Genomic DNA, 9,414 nt, shown 5'->3' with positions numbered 1-9,414 from the left:
CTCTTAACCCCTACAAATGTCTAAGAACTCATCAGTGACTTCAGTACAATTACAGGATGCAAAATTAATATATAGAAATCTGTCATGTATTTATTGAATATACATTAAAGCAAAATATCAGAATGAGAAATTTTTAAAATATCATATATAATTACATCAAAAGAATTAAAAATACCTTGGAATAAGTTTAACTAAAGTGATAAAAAATCTGTACTTGAAAAGTTATAAGACACTCATGGAAGTACTTGAAGATAACACGTACATATGAGACAATATACTGTGCTCATGGATTAGAATAACTAATATTGTTAAAATGAGAATACTATCCAAGGCAATCTAGAGATGCAATGCAGCTGTAATCAAAATAACAATGATATTTTTCAGAGAACTAAAATAAATAATTTTAAAACTTATGTGGAAACAAAAAATATCCCAGAGACCAAAAAATTCTTGAGAAAGAACATCACTGGAAGAATCAGGCTCCCTGACTTCAGACTGTACTACAAAGCTATAGTAATAAAAGCAGTGTGGTACTGGCACAAAATCAGACATTTAATCAGCGGAAGAGAATGGATAGTCCAGAAATAAACCTATGTACTTATGGTCAATTAATCTACAATAAAAAAGGCAAGAATCCACAATGAAGAAAAGACAGTTTTTTTCAAAAACTGTACTCAGAAAACTGGAAAGTTACATGAACACATGTATATCTGTGGCAGATTCATTTCGATACTTGCAAAACTAATACAAATTTGTAAAGTTTTAAAATAAAATAAAATTCAAAATAGTCTCCAAAAAAAAAAAAAGAATGACATTAGAACATTTTCTCATACTATATACAAAAATAAACTGACAATGAGTTAAAGTTCTAAATATAAGACCAGACACCATAAAACTCCCAGCAGAGAACATAGGCAGAAAACTCTTGAACGTATATCATAGCCTTCTTTGTTTGGATCTGTCTCCTATGGCATAAGAAATAAAAGCAAAAATAAACAAATGTGACCTAATTTAACTTAAAAGCTTTTGCATAGCAAAATAAACCATCAACAAAATGAAAAGGCAATCTACTGAATGAAAATTAATTGTAAATGACATGACCAATAAGGAATTAATCTATCATATTTAAGTAGCTCATACAAGTCAAACATGCAAACACATGACCCAATTAAAAAATTTATCTTCTCCCCCTTCTCAGAATAACTAACATCAAAAACCAAAAATAACAAATGTTGGGGAGGATATGACAAAAAAGGAACACTTGTATGCTATTGATGGTAATGTAAATTGGTACAACCACTATAGCAAACCATATAGTTTCCTCAAAAGAACCAAAAAAGATAAACTACCATGTGATTAACCAATTCCACTTCTGTGTATGTATCTGAACTAAAAAAAAAAAAAAAAAACTAATTCAAAACATGCATACCCCAATGTTCATAGCACCATTATTTATCATAGTCAAAATATGGAAGCACCCCAAGTGCAGACGAATGTATAAAGAATATATATATATACACATATATATACACACACACACATACACACACACACACACACACATGTACACACATATATACAGTAGCATAGTACTCAGCCATACAAAAGAATGAAATCTTGCATTCAACAATATGGATGGACTGACAGTATTATGCTAAGTGAAATGGCAGACAAAGCCAAATAGTGTGTGATTTTACTTGTATGTGGCATCTAAAACACAAAATAAATGAACAAACATAACTAAACAGAAACAGAGTCATAGATACAGAGAACAAATAGGTGGTTTCCAGAGAGGAGGGGTGGTGGGGAGAGAAATAGGCAGATTAAGAAGCACGAAATTTCAGTTGATAGTCATAGGTATGAAATGTACAATATGGGGAATATGGTAAATATAGTTTCTTTGCATGTTGAGAAATTATAACTAGACTTATCATGGTGATCATTTTGTATAGTTAGAAATATCAGATTAATATGTGGTAACCAGGAGATAACTTAGTGTTGTAGGTCAATTATACTTCAGAAGAAAGAAAGAAAAGGTGGCAGCAGCTATGGCTAGAAGAGCCGGGCTGGGGCCCATGGCGAAGGTGGAGGCTTGTATTGGGACGGTGGTGGGTAGGGAAGGGGGAGAAAGATGGTGACATCTGGAGCAAATGGGCCGGTTCGGCCACGGCTTCAGCTTCCAATCTGCTTAAGTTTTTTGAGAAGATCGCGCTGCAGAAGCAATGTCAGGCCGAGGAGACGGTGGCCTTCGAGGAGGTGATGATAGACTTTGGCTCCATCCAGTTACAGGCCCAAAAACTGTGGCTGGCATACACAAGGAGCTCCCATTATAGTGGCTCTCTGCCCAACGTGAACCAGGTTGGCTGTGGCCTGGCTGAGTTCCAGGGTCCCTTCCACTCCCCTCTGGATTCATCTTGGAGCACTCGGCACCACGGGCTGGTGGAACAGGTGCAGCGAGATCCCCGAAGAATGGTGTCCCTACTTCACCGCTACCCTCGCCACATTGACAGCTCTCCCTATTGTCCTATTTATCTCCTTCCCCGGAGTCCAGTTAGTGGAGGACAATGCCCTGGGGCAATTTCCCTGCAGAAAAGGGGCAGTTGTTTCGACTACCATCTGCCCTTAAGCGAACAAGCTCTGACTCTGTCCTTCACTAAAGAATGATGAACCCCAGCCCTCCAGACACTTATCCAGGCCCTGCACCCACTAGGGTCCTGCCGATCAGCTGTGGAGGTTTTCTGGATGGCAAGATGGACTCCAAAGTCCCATCTGTTGAGGAGAACTTGCTAGATGGTAAGCACTTGCTGAAACCATGGGATGCTAAGAAGCTGTCCTCATCCTCCTCCCGACTTTGGTCCTGTGAAGTCACTGGAATTAACATCTCCCTGTCTCCTGACCAGCCTGCTACTGTGCCTGTCCTCCTACCTGCCATGAACACAGGAGGCTCCCTACCTGACCTTACCACCCTGCACTTACTCCCACCACTGCCCACCCCATGGACCCAGAGGAGACAGCGTGTGTCAGCCTGAGTGGGGGCAACAGTCCCTCCAGTTTGACCCACACCATGACCCATCTGGGCATCAGTGGGGGCCTGGGCCTGGGCTATGATGTGCCAGGACTTCATTCACTTCTCAGCCACCCATCCTTGCAGTCCTCCCTAAGCAATCCCAAACTCTAGGCTTCCCTGAGCAGTCCTCAGCCCCAGCTCCAGGGCTCCCACAGTCACCCCTCATGTCTACTTGCCTTCTCCTTGGCCCACCATGCACTGCCCACCACCTCCCTGGGTCACCCCTCGCTCAGTGCCCTGGCTCTCTCCTCCTCCTCTTCCTCCTCTTCTGCTTCATCTCTGGTTCTGCCCTCCCCGCCAACCCCCACCCCCGCCCCTGCCTTACTCAGCTTCTGCCCCCAGGGCCTTCCCCCACCACGGCCATGTGCCCCTCAGTCCCCATAGTTTGTGGGCCCAGCCAATGCCAGAAGGTCCCAACAGCAACTGCCCAAACAGTTTTTGCCAACAATGTCACCCACCTTGTCTTCCATCACTCAGGGTGTCCCCCTGGATAGCAGTAAGCTGCCCACCAACCAGCGGCTGCCTCCATATCCATTACAGCCTCCCAGGTTTCATTCTGCCTACCCAGCCACCCGCCCCAAAGCCTCTGCAGCAGCCAGGGCTGCCCTCTCAGGCCTGCTCAGTGCAGCCCTCAGGGTGTCAGCCTCAGGGCAGGCAGCTACAGTATGGGACACTGTACCCAGCCAGCCCCAGTGAGCGTGGGCAACTGTCTTACCACCAATCGATGAGTGACTTCAGCCTGGGGAACCTGGAGCAGTTCAGCATGGAGAACCTATGCTGGTGCTGGATCCCCCTGGCTTTTCCAAAGAGCCTGAATTCTTAGGGGGTGAGAGGACAGTGAATGACCCCCAGGACACTCATGCCCTCAACCATGAGAATGTAACCCACTGTTCCCACTATGGCTCAAGGCCTAACATCATCCTCACAGGAGATGCCTCCCCAGGCTTCTACAAGGAGATTGCAGCGGCCCTGGCCTGAGTGCTGGGCTTCGAAGTGTCAGCAGCTGGGCTGGGGCTGGGGCTGGGGCTGGAGGAGGAGCTACACATGAAGCCACTGGGCCTGGAGGGGCTCAGCACGCTGAGCAACCCCTGCACCTTGCTGCCTGACCCTGCTGTGGAGGACTTGTTCCGCAGTGACCAGCTGCAGTGAGGCCGCCTCATTGCCATCCCTCTTCTCGGCCCGTCCATCATCACTGTCCCTTTCCTCCATTCCCCCAACGTGGGGAGCTGGGGGAGCTCAAGGGAGGGCCTAAAGCACTTGTAATTTTGAACCATCTGTCTGGAGCTCACAGCCTGTTGGAAAATGGGGGGTAGAGGGGAGCCTTGGAGGCAGGGCTTGTCTGGATGCCTAGGGGTGGGCAGAGTGCCAGCCCCTCCTCACCACTCTTCCCCTTACAATGGACAAGAGAGCCAGAGTAGATATTATTTTTTATTAAATATATGTTAATGGAAAATCCTATTAAATAAAAAAAAAGAAAGAAAGAAAAAAGAGATTAGCTTTGAGGGTACCAGAAATGAGGATTAAGGAAAGGGGGAATTAGGTGAAGATAATCAAAATATATATGAACTTCCATTTATAAGGTAAAACCAGGATTGTAATGTACAACATGATAAATATAATTAACACTGATTTAAGTTATTTATGAAAATTGTTAAAAGAGTAAATCCTAAGAGTTCTCATCTCAAGAAAAAACTTTTTTATATTTTTTTACAATTTTGTGTCTATACGTGATAATGGATATGCACCAAACTTATTGTGCTAATCATTTCATGATGTATGTAAGTCAAATCATTATGCTGTTTACATTAAATTTATCCAGTTCTCTTTGTCAATTACATCTTGATAGAATTGGAAGAATAAAATAGTATCACTTTTGTGAGAAGTTATTCTTAGCAAAACTAAGGTAGTAACTCATTATGGGTATACAGATAAAAATTATAAAATAAAATTGTTTTTATTATGGTTTAAAAATAAAGTAAAATAAAAATAAAATAGATTCCTAAGAAAGCTTTAGTTTTGCTTTAGTTTTAACACCAGGCCTTTAGTAATGATTTCTCTTTTAAAAGATGTATATTTGGAAATCATCTGTTAGTTACTACTCCTGTGGTGATTTAGATTATTAAAAACTTGTTCAACATTACTTTTTCCTGTTTTGCAAACTCTCAAAAAGAGACTTAACTGCAGGTGATTTGAGACAATTAAATGTTAAATATCTTTTTATCTCCATAGAAAGAGATGTTTTTAGCACTAAAGATAGTAAAACACAGCCATTGCCAGATAACAGATAAAACATTTTGCATCTGATTTCTCAGAGCACCTATTTTAAAGTGCATTTAAATGAAAACAGAAACATACTCATCAAAGTAGCACAATGCCAATTTTCAAGAGAATTTTAGAAATGCAGTTCTTTCATAAGATTGTAAAAGGCAAATGAGAATTGTCATTTTGGATTAATATACAAGAACAAAGAAAGGAAATTGACTAAAATGTCTTCCATCTTTAAAATTAAGCAGGATGTGAAAATATTTAAACAGAGTAAGTGCTGAAAGTAAATCAGCTATTTTTAATGTCCTCTGTTGTTCGGTCAGTCAGTTGTGTCCAGTTCTTTGTGACCCCATGAACTGCAGCATGCCAAGCTTCTCTGTCCTTCACCATCTCCCAGAGCTCGCTGAAATTCATGTCCATTAGTTGGTGATGCCATACAACCATCTCCTCCTCTGTCTTCCCCTTCTCCCCCTGCCTTCAATCTTTCCCAGCATCAGGGTCTTTTCCAATGAATTGGCTCTTTACAACAGGTGACCAAAGTATTGCAGCTTCAGCATCAGCCCTTCCAATGAACATTCAGGACTGATTCCCTTTAGGATGGACTGGCTGGATCTCCTTGCTGTCCAGGGGACTCTGGAGAGTCTTCTCCAGCACCACAGGTCGAAAACATCAATTCTTTGAGGCTCAGCCTTCTTGACAGTCCAACTCTCATTTCCATACATGACCTACTGGAAGAACCACAGCTTTGACTAGACGAACCTTTGTCTGCAAAGTAATGTCTCTGCTTTTTAATATGCTCTCTAGGTTTATCAAAGCTTTTCTTCCAAGTAGCAAGTGTCCTTTGTTTGGATTTACCAGATTTTTAGTGTTAAACCAGACATTTTTATTTAATTTAGATTTATCATTTCTTATACCATCTTATGTGAAAATGCTCAACACAGAGTCACCTTTTCAACGTATTTATCACGTGCTAACAATAATCCAGCATGTATATTAAGATTTTTATCACATAATCTTCAACTCTATAGATTGCTATCATTCTATGATGAAAAAGTTGGAGCATAGGAAATTCAGCGTTCTTGCCCAGTCTCCAATAGGTACTAACTGACAGATTTGGAGTTTCAACTAAGAGCTTTCTCCAAAGCCCATGCTCTTTACTCTGTTTATATTCATAAAACTGACTCAGGTCATGTCATTGCAGGAACTAACCTCGCTTGTCTGCTTCCTTTCAAGCCACCCATTCAGTATAGAAATGTGGCAGAATTATAAACAGAAGATTGAGAGAAGGGTTGTGGATATTAGCCCTAAATAATATGTTCCTTGCCAACCCAGTGCTCTGTCTCTGTTCTAGCTTCCACCAGTTGTCCTAGGAAAAAATCATTTGGAACAATTGAGTCTTCAGTGAAAAAACTCATAGTCTTCTTGGCACTTTCTGTTTTTCTTGTACTCAGCCTCACACCTCTCTGTAGACAGTTTTGCTTCAGTAGAGAGACTTGATAGAGATTGGATGTTACAGTAGAGTGTGAAGTTTGTTATTTAAGCTTCCTCTTGAGAGCTGGCATCAAGCAGGTGCTATTCTAGTCAATGTTGTTGACCTCTACAAAATCTGCTGTTTGGGAGTGATAAAAAGAAGGATTATTAAAAATCTCAGAGCTGATTTATTGAGTCAAAATTTCCACTGCTATATTAACCTAATAAGGAATGACTCTAAGTAACACTGTGCTATTAAGGTCAGTATCCAAAACAGAATGCAGTTTCTCCTAGGTCAAGGAAAGACGAATTTCATTTCACTTTATGTTAACTAAGTATAGAAATTCCACAGCTATTAGTCATATGGCCAAGAAGATTGCTTAACTGTCTGAGGCTTTCTTAATGTTTCCTCTTTATAAATCATAACCAGTAGCACTCATTTATGAGAAGAAATGATGTGTCTAAATGAATTTCAAAGCTGTTGTTATAAGGGTATTATGAGATACATTGTTTCTTCACTTAATGTAAGTTAACTAATTAAAGCCAGAGAAAAGCTAACCACATTTTTGACCATGAATTCATTCATCTTTACTCATTTATGGGTTAATACATATCTTTGTGTAATATATTCCTATTGTTACAATAAAATGTCTATTGCTGCTAATACTAGAAATATAGCAATTAACAAGGTAGATCATAAATATAGCCTTTACAGGAGTTAAATTTTGGTTTACATATTAAAGAGGACTTCTTTTCCTATTAAAAATTTAATAGGAAGCAATTTATCATTGACTTAGACCAATTCAATATGTAATTGTAGCTGTCCATATAAAAGAATTTATGCCATGACCTGAGTTACCTTTAAATGTTACAGGGCATATGTGAAAAATAAATAAATACCTTGACCGACCTGTGATAATGTCTTCAGGACAGAGTACCTCATTAGGCAGTCATAAGTTATATAATTATATTCATATGCATTTCACTGTAATTGGATAGCGTACCAAATTAAATAGATCAGTAATGTTGTTGAATATATTTCAGTACTTTCAGAACAGAAAAGTACAGAAAGACATTCTGGTTGTTTTGGGGCCTATTAATGTTATACATAATTATAATCTAATTAGTTATCACATAAATTCCACCTAGTATTTTACAACAGGACAATCACATGAAAGTCTTTATCAAGACTATTACGTTTCTTTAAAAACCAGAAACTTTCAAAGATGTGACAACTTATTATTAAACATAAATATTAAAAAAAAAAAAGATACTCAGAGAAAGAAATGCCAAACAATTTATCCAAAGTTCTCAAGTTATTTTCCCTAGATTTACATTATTTAAAAAAAGTCTTAGTTACTCAGTTGTGTCCAGCTCTTTGCAACCCCATGGACTGTAGCCTACTAGGCTCCTCTGTCCATGGAATTTTCCAGGCAAGAATATTGGATTAGATTGCCATTCCCTTCTCTAGGGGATCTTCCTAACCCAGGGATCAAACCCAGGTCTCCTGCATTGCAGGCAAATTCTTTACTGTCTGAGCCACCAGGGAAGCCCTCTTGAACATTTAGCATAACTTTAGTGTTTTTATATAAGTAATAAAAAATCAAACTGAAATTATATATATATATAATCAGAGAAGGCGATGGGACCCCACCCTAGTACTCTTGCCTGGAAAATCCCATGGACAGAGGAGCCTGGTAGGCTGCAGTCCATGGGGTCGCTAAGAGTTGGACATGACTGAGTGACTTCACTTTCACTTTTTACTTTCATGCATTGGAGAAGGCAATGGCAACCCACTCCAGTGTTATACACATATTTACTTGAAAGAGGATTCTGAGCACTCACTACCATGCTGAACTGGCTGTACAGTGATGTATACATTGAATTTCCTGACCTAGAAAACTTCCAAGTTGAACCATCAACCATTCACTGTACTAAATGACTAAATGCAGTAACAGTCAAGCCCAGATGTTGTATTAATTTTCAAAACAGGAAGAACAAATTGACCAAAGCAGAGAGAGTCTACAGAGGTAGTATCAAAATGTAGATAGTGCTGGGGCAGGTGGTAAGACAGAACAGGTGAAAAAGGCTAGAGCAGTTGAACTTGACCAGTGCTTGAAAGCTCTCAAATCCAAACTGATCCATAGAGCATAGTGTACTATAATTGGGAATATAATTGGGTCAGTCCCCATTCCACTCTCACCTCCACCACTAGATGTTTGCTGCCAATATTCTACTGTTCTTTGGCATGAAGTATTGCATTTTTTTAATGTTTTCATAGTATTTTCATTCATTTTTTAATTGTGTTACAGAGTTAAGACTTTTTTCCAATAATATCTCATATAACACATATTCTCTGAAAAATTTTTTGACACATTTGACAGTGTCTGCCTACACAACTTGACTGCAAATAATAAAGCAATGTGACACCTTCTTTGTTTCAATATCTGTGGATACTTCTCCACTATCGTCAAGTATAGATGTTGCTTTGTGGAAGGGTAAAGCCAGCCTTGCCCTGGTCCTGGTGCTGCTAGAGAAGACTTGAGAGTCCCTTGGACTGCAAGGAGATCAAACCAGTCAATCCTAAAGAAATCAACCCTGAATTTTCATTG

General features: G+C 39.8%; 1 pseudogene; it reads left to right on the top strand.

Moving 5' to 3' along the window:
• The first annotated feature begins 2,131 nt into the window (after positions 1-2,131).
• LOC102272920 (CREB-regulated transcription coactivator 2 pseudogene) lies at positions 2,132-4,216 on the top strand (annotated as a pseudogene).
• Positions 4,217-9,414: the final 5,198 nt, after the last annotated feature.

Source organism: Bos mutus, chromosome 7 (genome assembly GCF_027580195.1).
Source record: "Bos mutus isolate GX-2022 chromosome 7, NWIPB_WYAK_1.1, whole genome shotgun sequence".
Classification (NCBI taxonomy): Eukaryota; Metazoa; Chordata; class Mammalia; order Artiodactyla; family Bovidae; genus Bos; species Bos mutus.
Note: the sequence above shows the minus strand (reverse complement) of the source record. Positions and strands in the feature narration are given on the sequence as shown.